This window comes from Rhinolophus ferrumequinum, chromosome 12, assembly GCF_004115265.2.
Source record: "Rhinolophus ferrumequinum isolate MPI-CBG mRhiFer1 chromosome 12, mRhiFer1_v1.p, whole genome shotgun sequence".
Taxonomy (NCBI): Eukaryota; Metazoa; Chordata; class Mammalia; order Chiroptera; family Rhinolophidae; genus Rhinolophus; species Rhinolophus ferrumequinum.
Window position 1 is genome coordinate 10,669,025 of NC_046295.1, and position 13,870 is coordinate 10,682,894.

Below are 13,870 nucleotides of genomic sequence, written 5' to 3' on the forward strand. Positions count from 1 at the left end.
TCAAATATTGAGTATTCATTTATTGATTTTTATTCATTTGTTATCAAATATTTATTGAATGGCCACTTGATGCCAGAAACTATTCTAGACACAGAATCCAGCAATGAACAAAACAACAGAGTTCCTATTCTAAAGAGTGAAAATAAAAAGATAAATTTACAACATGCTAACTGGTCATAAGTGCTACAAAGATTAAAACAGAGTAAGCAGATAAATAAGGAGTGAGAATGGGGGCTATATATGGGAAAACATAATTAAGGGGAGCCTGAGTTTTGATGAAAAACTAGATTGCTAAATTCAAAATAGAAAGGAGGGTGTGAATTGCAGATAAGATACTAAACACAAAAACAAAACAAAACAAAACAAAACCAAACCTAATGAATTAACTGACCAGTCTGAGATAATTTAATGAAAGAGAGAGAGAAGAGGAAGGGATGTGGGGAGGGGAGAGAAATGTGTGTGGGTGGGGGGCCAGGAGGGCGGGGGGTTATGTAGGGAAAGGATGTTTGTGAGTACACATGTGCTAAATTCGAGGAGAAAATGCATTGGAAAAATACCACTAAAAAGAAGATAACCTTGACTATGTAGGTGGAGTGAGCTCACTAATTATAAGTGCAATTAATAAAAACTCACTTCAAGATACAGTGGTAGTTCATATTTATTGTGTATGTGTATCATGTAGTATATGCTGAGCACAGTGTTAAATTTTTTTGTCTTCAATATATCATTTCCTCCTCTCCCTTCTCTCTATCCTTCCCTCCTCTCTCACTTTTACCCGCTTCATTTCTTTCCTTTTCTGAGCAATCTTATGGCAGAATTCTTTTCTTAACCAGAGAAAAAACTGATACTTAAGTTAGGTTCCCATAGTGCCAAAACTAGCAAGAGGCAAAGACAAGCTTAATACTCATCTATGTCTTATTCTAGAGCCTAGGCTATAAACATGTCCCTGTTCCTACAATTTAAAAAGCATGAGGACAAAACATAAATTTATCCACAAAGGAAAAAGTAGTACTTTAGACCTCACTTTATGAAATGTGGAAACAGAGTGGATATGTTCATAGTGATTTCTACAAGAGTGAGGTTGGGGAAGATTTTAAATTGAGAATTACCTTTGGGCAAGTTATCAATAATATGTAAAGTCAATAGAAATATATGTAAGATGTGGAAGAACTCTGAGACTATACCTCCACATTCCCATTTAGAACATTGATCAGGAAATATACCAGGCAACTTAGAAATGAGTACAATGTAGGAAGCAAGAGTCAGAAAAGATGATATAAAATAAATGCCAATACAAGAAAACAGAAAAGCTGTTCTTTTGTCTTTGTATGAACATAGAACATAAAGTATATATCAAAAATAATTAATGAAGTAATACATGAGCTAAAATTAATAAAAACATGAATATAAAAGAGCACCTAATGCTGGATAACACTTGGTGGTAAGATGAGACAGAGCAAACGACTTATCTTAAAATGCTAAAATTCTCCTGTTAAAATTCTCCTATTACTGGTTTTAATAGGTTTGCTTTCTTAGGGAAATAGAAGTTTAAATATTCATAATTTATCAAAGGACAGTTTGGTTGTTTCCATGTCTTAGATAATTGTATAAAGAAGACAAGAAAAGATGAAATACTGCCATTTGCAGCAACATAGATGGATCTTGAGATTATCATGCCAAGCGAAATAAGTCAGAGAGAACCATATGACTTCACTCATATGTGGGATATAAAACTGAAAGCAACAAAAGAACAAGACAAAGAAACAAAAACTCATAGACACCATCAACAAACAGTTCAGTGGTTACCAGAGAGTAAGCGGGGTAGGGGAGGTGGTAGAAGAGGGTAAAGGGAGCCAAGTATATGGTGGTGGAAGGAGAACTGACACACAGTGGAATATATAGATGATGTATCATAGAAATGTACATTTGAAACCTATATAATTTTACTAACCAATGTCACCCCAATAAGTTTAATAAAAATATGTTCATAATTTAAAGATAACAGTCAAAATAAATGCACCTATTTAATTTATTGAGAAAAAAGCAAACTGACAGCATAAACATGTTATCAAGTGTTAAGACTCAAAAAGATGGAAATTAAACGAATCAGAAGGAAAAACATAAAATTGGATGGAGTTACTAATAACAAAAAAATCAGGAAGTGTTAAAATGGACAAAGAAGAAAATGCAAAAGTAGTTTAGAAAACTGATAAATTAAAATATAAATTGCAAAATAAACTACAAATTTTTAAATTTTGCCAGTAATAATATGGAAATCAAGGCAAATAGTTTAATAAAATTAAAATTACCACGGTTAGTCTTGGTGGTGAAGCACATGATTACTTACCTGCAATTAATAGTCATAAAAGACTACTTTAGGAAGATATTTTTGGTAGTTTTTTTATTGAGAGCTTTAAAAAATGTAATAGCTTCAGTTATCTAAGTAATTTTCTTATGAGAATGTATCCTGTAAAAACATTAGACATACTCAGAATATTTTATGTATTCAAATTTCTCTGTTAAAATAGTTACAATGTTGAAAATGGGCAGTAATTCAAGTGTCTAGTCATCAGCAATGATAATTTTGAGATAAGAAAATGTTAAAGTATAACATAATTATTAAAGTCATACTTTTGTAGAATATCTTCTGTTAAGATATTATCATGTAATATTAAGTAATAAAAGATGTGATCTAAAATTGTGTACAGATCATGGTACTAATTTTAGATAATAAATTTTAATAGCATCAAATATGTACATAATTGAGGAAAATTGCTTTTCTTTTGCTGATAGGAGACTACCTGAATTTTCTTTTCAGTTTTATTCTGAAATAGGTAAAACTGAAAACAATATTTATATTCAAATTTTGTAATCTAAAATGATGAATATAAAAAATTATTGACCGCAATAGATATGATGATAAAGTGACTAACCAAACTTTTCTGAACATATGAAAATCATTATAATGTCTTAATTGTCAGGATCTTCTGCAACTCAGGAGATAGCAACTTTTATAAACTAATGCATTGGTTATTAGCACAGTTTACAAGGTGTTAAAAGCACCGTGTACACCCTGAAACTGGAACACAGCCAGGCTCTTTTAAAAATTTGACAAAAGTGCAAGTCGGTGTGCTTGTTAACATCAAGGGTTTTCTAAATGAAGCCACTTTGAAGGCTCCTGGGAATCTTTTGAAATTGGCCACTTGACATAATTTTGTACAATGTCAGCAGAATAGCTGTAAACTAAGGATTCTGAAACATGTATGGCTTTTAAGTTTTTAGCACATTTATTAGACTATGTGGCCGTGCAGCTGTTATGGGTATTTAAGGAGCTGGGGAACATCCAAATTATAGCGCTCTTCAAGGAAATGAGTTATTAAGAGGCTGTAAGCATAAGAGCAGGTTGTTAAGGCAGTGCCCTTTCCCCATGGACCTCACAAAGAACCTGCTAATGTTATTGGCCTCTGTGATGACTAGGTAGCAAGGATGATTTCTTCATTTGCAAACAATAACATTGTCTCGAGAAGTAGCAATCGGAAGTGATGTGGAGGACAGACTAAAACTATCTGTCAGTTATCAATGCAGATCAGGAAGAGCTTATTGATCGTGATTGCATGGGAGGAAAGAGTGATCCCAAAGAGAGAACACAGGTTCACAAAGAGCTAGGTCTATTACAGTATCATGCACCATCCTGATTCAATGCAATACTGTTATTGCAGAGTATTAAAAAACACAAGATTTGGAAAAGATACGTGACAAATATTCTACTTATAGCACTTACATAAGTGATAAAAATGAATTTTGGACTTATTTATAAGCTGATTTGCAGAGAATTTTAAACTGGTTAAATAATCTTATCTGGTATATTATATTAAGGATATAAGTCAACCTCAAAGGACTGGGAATAATCTAGTTTTATATGATGGTTTTGTTGCTTGTTGCATTGTATTAAAACGTTTTTGTCATTGTTGTGAATGAGGCCTTAGGTGACACAACAGATGAAAGGAAACAAGAGTGATAAAGACCACGTGAATTGAGATATTCAGGATCTAAAATAGCCTCAGAGGGATGGAAGAGTGGAGCAAATCTAACCAGATCAATTTCATTAGGATTAATATAAAGACTTACACTTATATTAACAAAAAAATTCTGCAGAAATAAAGAATTGGTTAAATGGGAATGCAATTGACTATCAACCTAAGGTAAGAAATGGCAGCCAAAGCCTCTGCCACATTCATAGGTTGCCTATAATAAAGTCTGATTATGATTGTCTTAATAATAAAGGAACTAATAATTAAATTAAGCATGCAGTGATACGTTTCTTGACTTTCTATTTAGAACAACAGTGTGTTATAAGGAATAAAATATTGCAAGAATATCAGAGATTTCTCCTTGTTATCATCCCATGTTCATTTTACCCTTTAGGACTAGTAAGTATATTGGGCCTGTTCTTATGTCAAGAGAATGTAAGATGGTTCATAATTCAGATTATGAAAGGGCATTCTCAGCATTACAGTAAAGTCAAGACTCCCATTCACAATAAACAGAGTAAAGATGGTGTGATGTGAAAATAAATAGTGGGTTGTCCGGAGGAAATTAGTCCTTATGGAAACAAGCGAGTGTTGGCTTTTAGGTGATGCTTGCCCAGCCCAGACTATTATATCAGCCCATTTTACCAGGATCCAGAACTCCATTAGAAACCATGAATTGAGTAAACCACGTATTAAATAGGTGTTATTGAAAATTTAGGGGCTCAAGGAATTTGAAAAACATGTTTCTTGAAAAAGAACGCTAGCTAACATGACAAAACAAACAAAAAAAACTTTTCTAATACACAGAGGGATTGACATCCTATTTCACTCAGGAAATTAGGACTTGTAGTTTAAAATAAAAAATGTTAGCTGACATGACAAAAATATTGTTAATACCCACAATGACCTATAATAATCTGTTTAATCCTTCCTGCTTTTCTTCTTCACCTTCTCTCTTGCCAGTTTCCCTGACTCTTACCCCTGCTCCAGCCACTTGCCTGCTTTCTGCTCCTGAACTAAGACTCTGCAGTAGCTAATGTCTCTTTTGAGGTACTCTTCTTTCAAAATGCCTTCATGGGTTTCTCCATCTTGTTCAGATACCATCACTCAAAGATATCTTCCTTATGGGAAACCTTTCAAATCCCTTATCATCCCCAAATCCAGATTTCTCTCCCCACTTCAGTTTTCTTTATATCTTATCAGCCTCTGGAACAGTCTACATTGTTCTTATTTCTGTTGTTTTTTGGTCAGTCTCCGAACTAGAAGATAAATCCTCTGAGTACGGAGATTTTTGTCTTTGTTCACTACTGTGTTTCCAGTTCCTATAATAATTCTCTCTCATAGAATATGTGCCTAATATTTTTCATCTATATAGTCAATACAACCATTCAATTTTAGTAGTTCTATTTCAGAAAAGAGGCAGTTTTTGATTTTGCACTTTTGAATATTAATATTAATGGATTAAGTTAAACAGATGGTGTATTACATAAACAGACATTATATGAACAGCTGCTAAATTGCAATATATTAGACTTTACAATACTTTCAATATAATAAAAGCTCATGCAAAGGTGGCTAATTCTATATTAATACCCATAAATTATCAATCACTTTGAATTCATAGCTTTCACATTCTGTTATTAAACATGAAAATTATAACTAAAAACCAAAACAACAGGAGAAAAAAACTGGAGGTATTTAATTTGTATTAAACACTAAATTCCCAGTAATAAATGAAAACTGGAATTCATGAATGGGGAGAGAGTGCTAGAACCAAAAAGTCCATAATTGATTTCAGAAAGCAATTGTATTTCCCCTGTCCATCCAAGCTGTTGTTTTTCCCTCCTTTATCTCTATCACTGTATTTCAGAGATACTGCAAACATTGTTGGGCCTACAGAGAATGAAGTAAGAGAGTGACCAGAGACCATACATTTTTTTTGTTACTGTTAGAACTCTCCTTTTACTGTGTTTTTCTCTCTTCCCCCTTCTGTTTTTCTGCCTCTTGCTCAGTGCGTTTCACTTTCTCTCACATGTATTTCTCAGATTCTTGATGAACTCATCTCTCTCAGCTCTCAGCAGGGCCTTTGAAACACAAAAGTGAAATTGTTTAGGAGGATGGATGCATTAGAGTAAGAAATGGCAAGCAGCCAAAGAGCTGAGTGACAAGTAGTTGACAGAAAGCCACGGACCTTTTATAGAAAAAAGACAGCAAGCTAGATTTCTGTTATCAAGTACACAAGAGGCAAGGGAGGTGGTCCAGGGTTTCAATATAAATTACTGCAGGGTCATGGGTCTCAACACTCTGAAGATTTACCAGTCATCAAACTCTAGAGACATACCTCTCTGGCCACCAGCTCCGCATTTCCCATTACTCTGCCTCAAAGCCCAGGCTCTCACTACTAGCAACTCTGCCTTCCCACCTCTAACTTGCCTTTGGTTTGCTGCCATAGGTCTGCTGCTGGGACAGTCTTACACTGGAGGTATTTGTTTCTGGTTTTTAAATCCGTGTGTGGAGCCCTTTAGTTCTGCAGTCCCACAGACTAGGTTGATAGTGTATCTCTTCTGGGAATGCACAGCCAAGGAGGGAGGGCAAATCAGAACAACACAGGGATTCTAGGCTCAGGGTGAACCATTTTTTTTCACCTTCCTTTTAACTATATAGTTCACCAGCAGTGATCTGTAAATACCTGCTTTTTGAGAAATTCAACCTTCAAGCAAACAAGTAAATAAATAAGAAACACTATGTATGTCAAAAATGATAATTGTCATGAAGAAAATTTAAGGAAGATAAGATGCTAGAGGGTGATCTTAATTTATATAACCTGATCAGTTTTCTCCGAAAGGTGACTTTGTTTGCAATTCAATTTTTTTTTCAATTAGTTAACATTCAAGATTATATTAGTGTCATGTACAGCGTAGTGGTTAGACATATATATATATATAAAACTTAGGAAGTGATCCCTCAGCTAAATCTAGTGCCCACCTGACATCATACATCGTTATTACAATATTATTGACTATATTCCCTGTGCTATGCTTCACATCCCTGTGACAGTTTTGTAACTGCCAACTTGTACTTCTTAATCCCTTCATGAAAGTTGACACTTGATGAGAGTGCTCAGTCCCCATTCTAGGTTATATCCCCCTAAAATGTAAGCCTAGTCAGGGCAAGGACGGTTTATCCCTACTCTAAACCTAGTGCCTAAAACAGTGGTGACACATATTAATGATCAAAAATATTTGTTGAAAAATTTTTATAAATTAAGTAATACTCTTTTCAGCCTTCTCTTTTTCAAAAGGCCTGCAGTGGTGCACACATGAAAATAGTCCTGTTAGAATTGTTAATTATATAACATGTTTCTAAAAGTTTAGTCCTCAGCCATCCAGCTATGTTGGCTAATTGAAGCAATTAATTACCAAAATATTTTTTGTTTGCTTATTTGAAAACAAAAAGGAACTCACAAAAATGACAAAGTGACACAATGGCCATGGAGAGAACACTTTGTACTTTCAGTTCAATTCATTTTATCTGGATGTATTTCTTCTATTTTTTGGGAGAATGACTGTTTCTCCACTCATGATGTAACACGCACACACAAAATATCATTCTTCAGTGAATTTCATTTTCTCTTAAAGGGGAAGAGAACCATGGATATCAGATTCAAGTCAATCTTTTCAGAATCTGCCTGTCATACTTCTGATTTACATATAAAATAATAAAGCAAAGAATCATAGCAAGAAAGCACTCGGGGCCTTTAGAGATTAATAGGTTTTGGAATCTTTCAGCTTCAAATCAGTACTTCACATTGGCCTAGTCTAAAGTGGTCAAAGTGAAGCATTTCTGTTGTATGTATTTGAAATTCTATTTTGGTTTAAAGAAGTAGTGTTTAAAGGCATACAGAACAAAAGATGCCCAAGACAGGAAGAAGGGCCAGCCAATGAGAGTTAAGGTAATGGAACTGCAATCAGTTTTGAGACATGAGTAGTAGTATGTTATTTTCTTTTCCTATTCACATAAATTAATCTAAATATGTCTGTATAGATAAATTACATTCATATTTAAGCATAATTTATGAAGTGAATTTAGAATAATTTATCACTATTGTACCTTATTTCTTAAACTTGGTGCCTTGCCACCGATAACAGTTTGAGCAAGAAGATATTTTTCTTTTCTGAGTTTCGAACAAAGCAATTAAGATACAAACAGTAATTAGATGACATCGAGACTTGGCATAGCAAGAATGAATGCAATTTTTGTGTGTAACTTTTCATCCCTTATCTAGATTATATATCTTGAAAACTCTGATGCTGTGTTTCTGTTCCTGAGAGGCATAAGGAGCTCTTAGAAATGTGCTCATACAAATGCAGCTTCAGGATGGCCGCGATTCTCATTCTTTCATTGTTTTAGGGCATAGAAACAGAAAAGATACAGCCCATAAAAGTGATTTAGTTAAAGCACTCTGTAGAATTTAGGCAGAGAAAAATAGCATACAAATATGTAAGTGCATGCACACAGATACCTGGGCACTCACAGATGTTTCTACCTTGAAATATGACATTAACTTATGAAGAGAAGTCACTTTCTGAAGAGAAAACATACATACTAATATCAGCTATGTGAAGCAAATGACTAGATGAAAGATAGGAGATTATGACTTTTTAATAATATATTTTAAATTATATCTTTGCTGTTTTATGTTTCCCATTGTTCATTGTTAGTTCATAATACATTAAACTTATCCACTCATTGCTTGTTTCTACTTTATTTCTGACTTTAAAAACCTGCAAATTATTTATAAATTATATAAAATCCATACACATAATGTTATTGTATATATATTAGTTATTAAGATTTTACAGTGTTTATATGATTCTTTAGAGTATTAGTTTTCAAATGTGTTTTAAGTATAAATCTTAAAATGAAAGCATACTTGGAATTTAAATTGTAAAATATAAAGTGTGTCACAGGTCCCTCAGGTTTTCATTACATTACTCCTTTTTACTAGGGACATGTAGGTATGCACTGAATGAGAGAAATAGAGATTTGAGCCACTATATGCACTTTCTAAAATTTAGATTATTCTAGTTCATTAAACTAATATATAGATGAACATGTATTAAGCTCAATATATATGTTTTTGAGGACAACCTACACTTAAATATGAAGTTGTATATATGAAAATAAATTTTAGAAAAGATATGAACCTTCCTAAATGAAAAATTATTAAAAAATACATAGTGAAAAACTTTATAGCAGAAATCATCTCTATGCTACATACAAAAGAACATACCTAAAATAGAGATTCATAAAAGTTAAAAATAAAAGGCACAGAAAAATATACAGTGGCCATAATCTAATCAGGCATGGTATAAATCAAGGCAAACATTTAATGTAAAGAAGACTTCATAAAGCTAAAGGCAAAAATTCACAGTAGAGGTATTTGTTACTATCTGTGCAGCCAACAATAACAACAATAATTGTGTAAAGAAGAATGTAATAAGATGCAAGAAGAATCAGAAAGAATCTTAGCACATATCCTTCAGTTCAAGACAAAATCAGTAGAAAAACAATATTAGAAATGAAAGAGACAGTGAAAACATAATCAGATCTTAGAGATATATGATGAACTCCAAACCCCAACAATAACGAATGCACCAGTGCGTGGGACATTTATAAACAGTGGTAATATATTAAACCATAAAGAAAATCTCCATAAATTACATAATACAGAAACGATGCAAACAGTCTCTGACCATAGTGCAGTAAAAGTATAAAAATCAAGGAAAATTTTTACTGTTTGATTTTTACTATAAAAATCAAAGGAAGCATGCATAAGAATTTTAAAAAGTGAATTAATATCAAACACTAAAAACTCAAAATACTCAAAAAGTTTGAACCAAAAAAGGAAATGGAAGAAACTTAATAATTATAAAAGCAGAATTTAATGTTGTTATTGACAAAAAATGTAGAACTAACAAATGAGCTGAACAGTTTTTAAAAATCATTAGATAATCAAATAACAAACCAATTATACAAAGCAAAGGAGAGAAACAGATATACAAAGTAAGTCACGGAAAGGAGGAGGAAATGGCCATCAAAAGAGAGGACATTACAAAAATCACAAGAGACTTCTGTGTACAATTATACATAAATAAATTTGAAAATCTAGATTAAATGCATAACTTTCTAGGAAAAGAATATACCCAAAACCCAAACTGGGATATATTCAGTAGAGTCAGAAAGTTCAAACAGAATAATTTCATAAAAGAAGCAGAAAAATGTAACAAAGATCTCTCCTGCACAAAAGCACCCGGCCCAAATAGCCATGGGGATTTTCAAACACTTTTAAATATATATATATATATATATATATATATATATATATATATATTTAATTTAAATGCTATTTATTCTATTTGAAGGCTTTGAAAAACAAGTAAAACTTCTAAAAATTTTATATAGCAGGTATAAGAATTATACCAAAACCTGAAAAATGTTAAACACAAGAAAAAAAACTGCTGACCAACCTCACTAACAAAGAGCAAAGCAAAAATCTGAATTATCATTTAATGAGAAAGGATCCAAGAGCATATTAAAATTATAACACAGTATGACCAAATGGGGTTTGTTCTAGAAATGCTATGATAATTTTTAGTGAATCCATTCATATATCTGATGCTAATTGATATAGTAGGAAAAATCATGTGATATTTTACTAGAAGCTGAAAAGGAATTTGACAAAAAATTCAAACAAAACTCATTCCTTAAATGGATTTTTACATGATGAAATAGAGGTGTTAGCTCAAAAGTTCACGTCTTACTTTATAGAAATTATTAGACGTTTATTCACAATTCCAAGAAAAGAGTGACCTATGTTTTACTACTGTTTAATATATATTTGTAACAATTACATTAGCCAATGAAATAGACAAAGGAAAACTTACAAGCACAAATATCAAAAGGGAATGGATCTAAATTGCACTTACTTCATGAGGGAGAAAGAGATGACCTAGACTGCTGTACTCCTTTTTGTCTGTGATAAACTGGACATTAATCTTGATAACATTTGGATATGCTGTGCTGCCTTGAGGGAGTTGATGGGAAGGAGGGTAAGAGCACATCACGTTTAGGACAGTACTCTGTTATAGCAATCTTGCCCCTCAAGCTGTCAGTGTGCCTAACCTGCGCAATCACATTGTTTCCTTGGCACTATCCAGTGGATTTTGCACTATCCAGTATCATTAAGTTACATCTTTTAGCATTAACAAATTAATCACAGATACTGGGCATGTTAGAACACCATTCAGCATTCTTGGACTGCTCCTACGCCCATTTGTTTTTATTTTTTCATGCATTCTGTATTTCTAATTTCATCTTCCCTAAAATATAGGTGACCCCTTATTCTGTGGAGACACCTAATAAAGAGGAGCATTGTAGGCAATGCGAGCATCCTAGAGAAGTTTTAGGAGATCGTTTTCAAAAGCAGAACCATAGCTCACCGTGTGCTCTTTGCTGTCTCTTTTCTAAGCATCTGTTTCATTATCTGTGAAATTATCCTCAGTCTCATTCTAACACTCTTTATGTGGTTTGAGTGAAAATAACATTGACATCATGAAATAGAGTACTCGATATAAATGAGATGTATTATTTTTACAAAAATGAATTGTTTGGGAAAATTCGGAATATAACTACTTAAGGGGTGGAATATAGCAGCTGTTGAACAGTACACTTAGAGAACTAAAGTACAGTTTGGAAAAGGATGCCAGGATCTGCTGTCTGATTTTATTTTTCAAAATAAAATTACTGGAAAAATTTATCTCTGCAGCCCAGTGCAATTATTTAAATGGAAATTGGCCAGGGATCAAGGGTTAATAACCTTATCTCTTTCAGGGTCTAGGCTTTAATTTGATATAAAAAAAATGAGCTGATTTATAAAATGGAACCCTAAATTAAGTTTTCCAATGACCAAATCCTGTGCGTTATTGTTGGAACCCATAGTTTTGTTTTGTTTTCTACTTTTCTACAGGCAGAACCTAAAAAATTTATACTGTCTTCACCTAGAAGCCCGTAGCCTCAAAAAATACTTCACACAATGTGATGAACTTAGCACATCAACAGCAAAAATATCATGAGAGTGGTTGTCTTTATCTTTTTTAAAAAAAAAAAAAAACCTAGATCAACTTTTGTGGCTTTAGGCAGAAATTTTTGTCTTTATTTTACGAACCCAGTATCGATTTCCTCAACCTTAATATACTCAGGCGATCAAGTATAATTCAGTTATGAGAAGGAGACTAGATAAATTCTACTAGAAAAAAACTGCATTAGTAAGCACGTTTGATTGGGTTGAACACTTAACTTTTATACATAAGACATTTTTAATTGTATTATGTGTGGAATAATTGCTAACATTGTTCACTTATTGAAGTTCTTCAACTTGGTATCACCTTTCCCCTTTTATTACCAAGAAAAGGTAATTGGACAGAAAAACAAAAATTAATACAGCTTGGTAGAATATATTTCTTTACTTTGGAACAATGATGTGATTGAGGGTCCTACCGTCCATGTTTGGGGGAAAAAAAAAAGGACCCAAAGCATAATTGGTTGGCTTTGTGATTTTTAGATACCTAATTTAAATTTTACCTGATTGGATTGTCTCTTTTGCATAATTGAGATAACCATATACGTGAGGTTGAAATCACGTAGTTTATTGGGGCCTTTTCAGAAGAACCATTATGAGGAAAGATAGTGAATCACAATCTTAGGGACAAAATCCTGTGGTAAATCACTATTGCTCCCCAATTCTGGTTTCCAGTTCCTTGCTGGCACATGAGGGAACTGCACTACCCGTTCTGTCAGTTAGATGCACCATGTAAGCATTACGTAATTTTTGTTCCCTTCCCCCATAGCAGATCTTGAAGCATCGGTTGATATTATGTGTTATAAAACGGTAGTGCCTCCATCAAACTAGGTCCCTTAGCCACAAGGAACCGTGCCCATCAGTCTGCTGCTGGACATACAGTGTGAAAGAAAGTGACCTTTTTTTGTTCAATTCACTGAGAGTTGAAATTGTTGTTAACCACAGCATACATTATCCCATATTTATTGTTAGACTGCTTGGATAGTAATAACATTGAAGTGTACACATAGGTTCCAAGATAAGAGAGGACATAGTCAGAATTGTAAGCACATAAAATTTAAGTTGAATCAGGATAACATAAATGACTCTTTTAATGTTGACGGTAATTGATTGTCAATCTGGTTTACTAGAAGAGTAATAATAAATATGTAAATCACCTTTTTAATAGATACAAAAACACCTTACCTTCAAATTAGATAATTAATGTTATTCTACTTTGAAAAATTTACAAGAAGATTTTATGAGTACTTCTATTGCCCATTTTACTAAACACATTTGCTGAGAAAAGGTAAGGGTCATTAAAGATTTCAACACACTAATAAAGTTAGGACATTTCTAGTTAACAGAATGGAGTGAGAGTTGAAATACTGCGTATTTTTACATTCTTTGTTTAATAGTTTTGAAATACATTTATTTTAATAAGTATATGCTTTACTACATGCAAGGAAAAATAAAGATTAAAACAAAGGATTCCATAAAAAGGACTGCCTAAAATTTGTTTTACCTAATCAAGATTTATGTAGCACTTTTTAATACCCATAGCAAAATGTTGAAAGAAAAAGTTTAGATGCTACTAAATCAAAGACGTGGAAGTAAAAAAAAAAATATATGTAATCAACCTTCAAATAACTAATATTCTAATCAATAAGGATTCAGTTTTGTACTCCAGTGTACTAATGCAAATCAAGCTAATGATTTT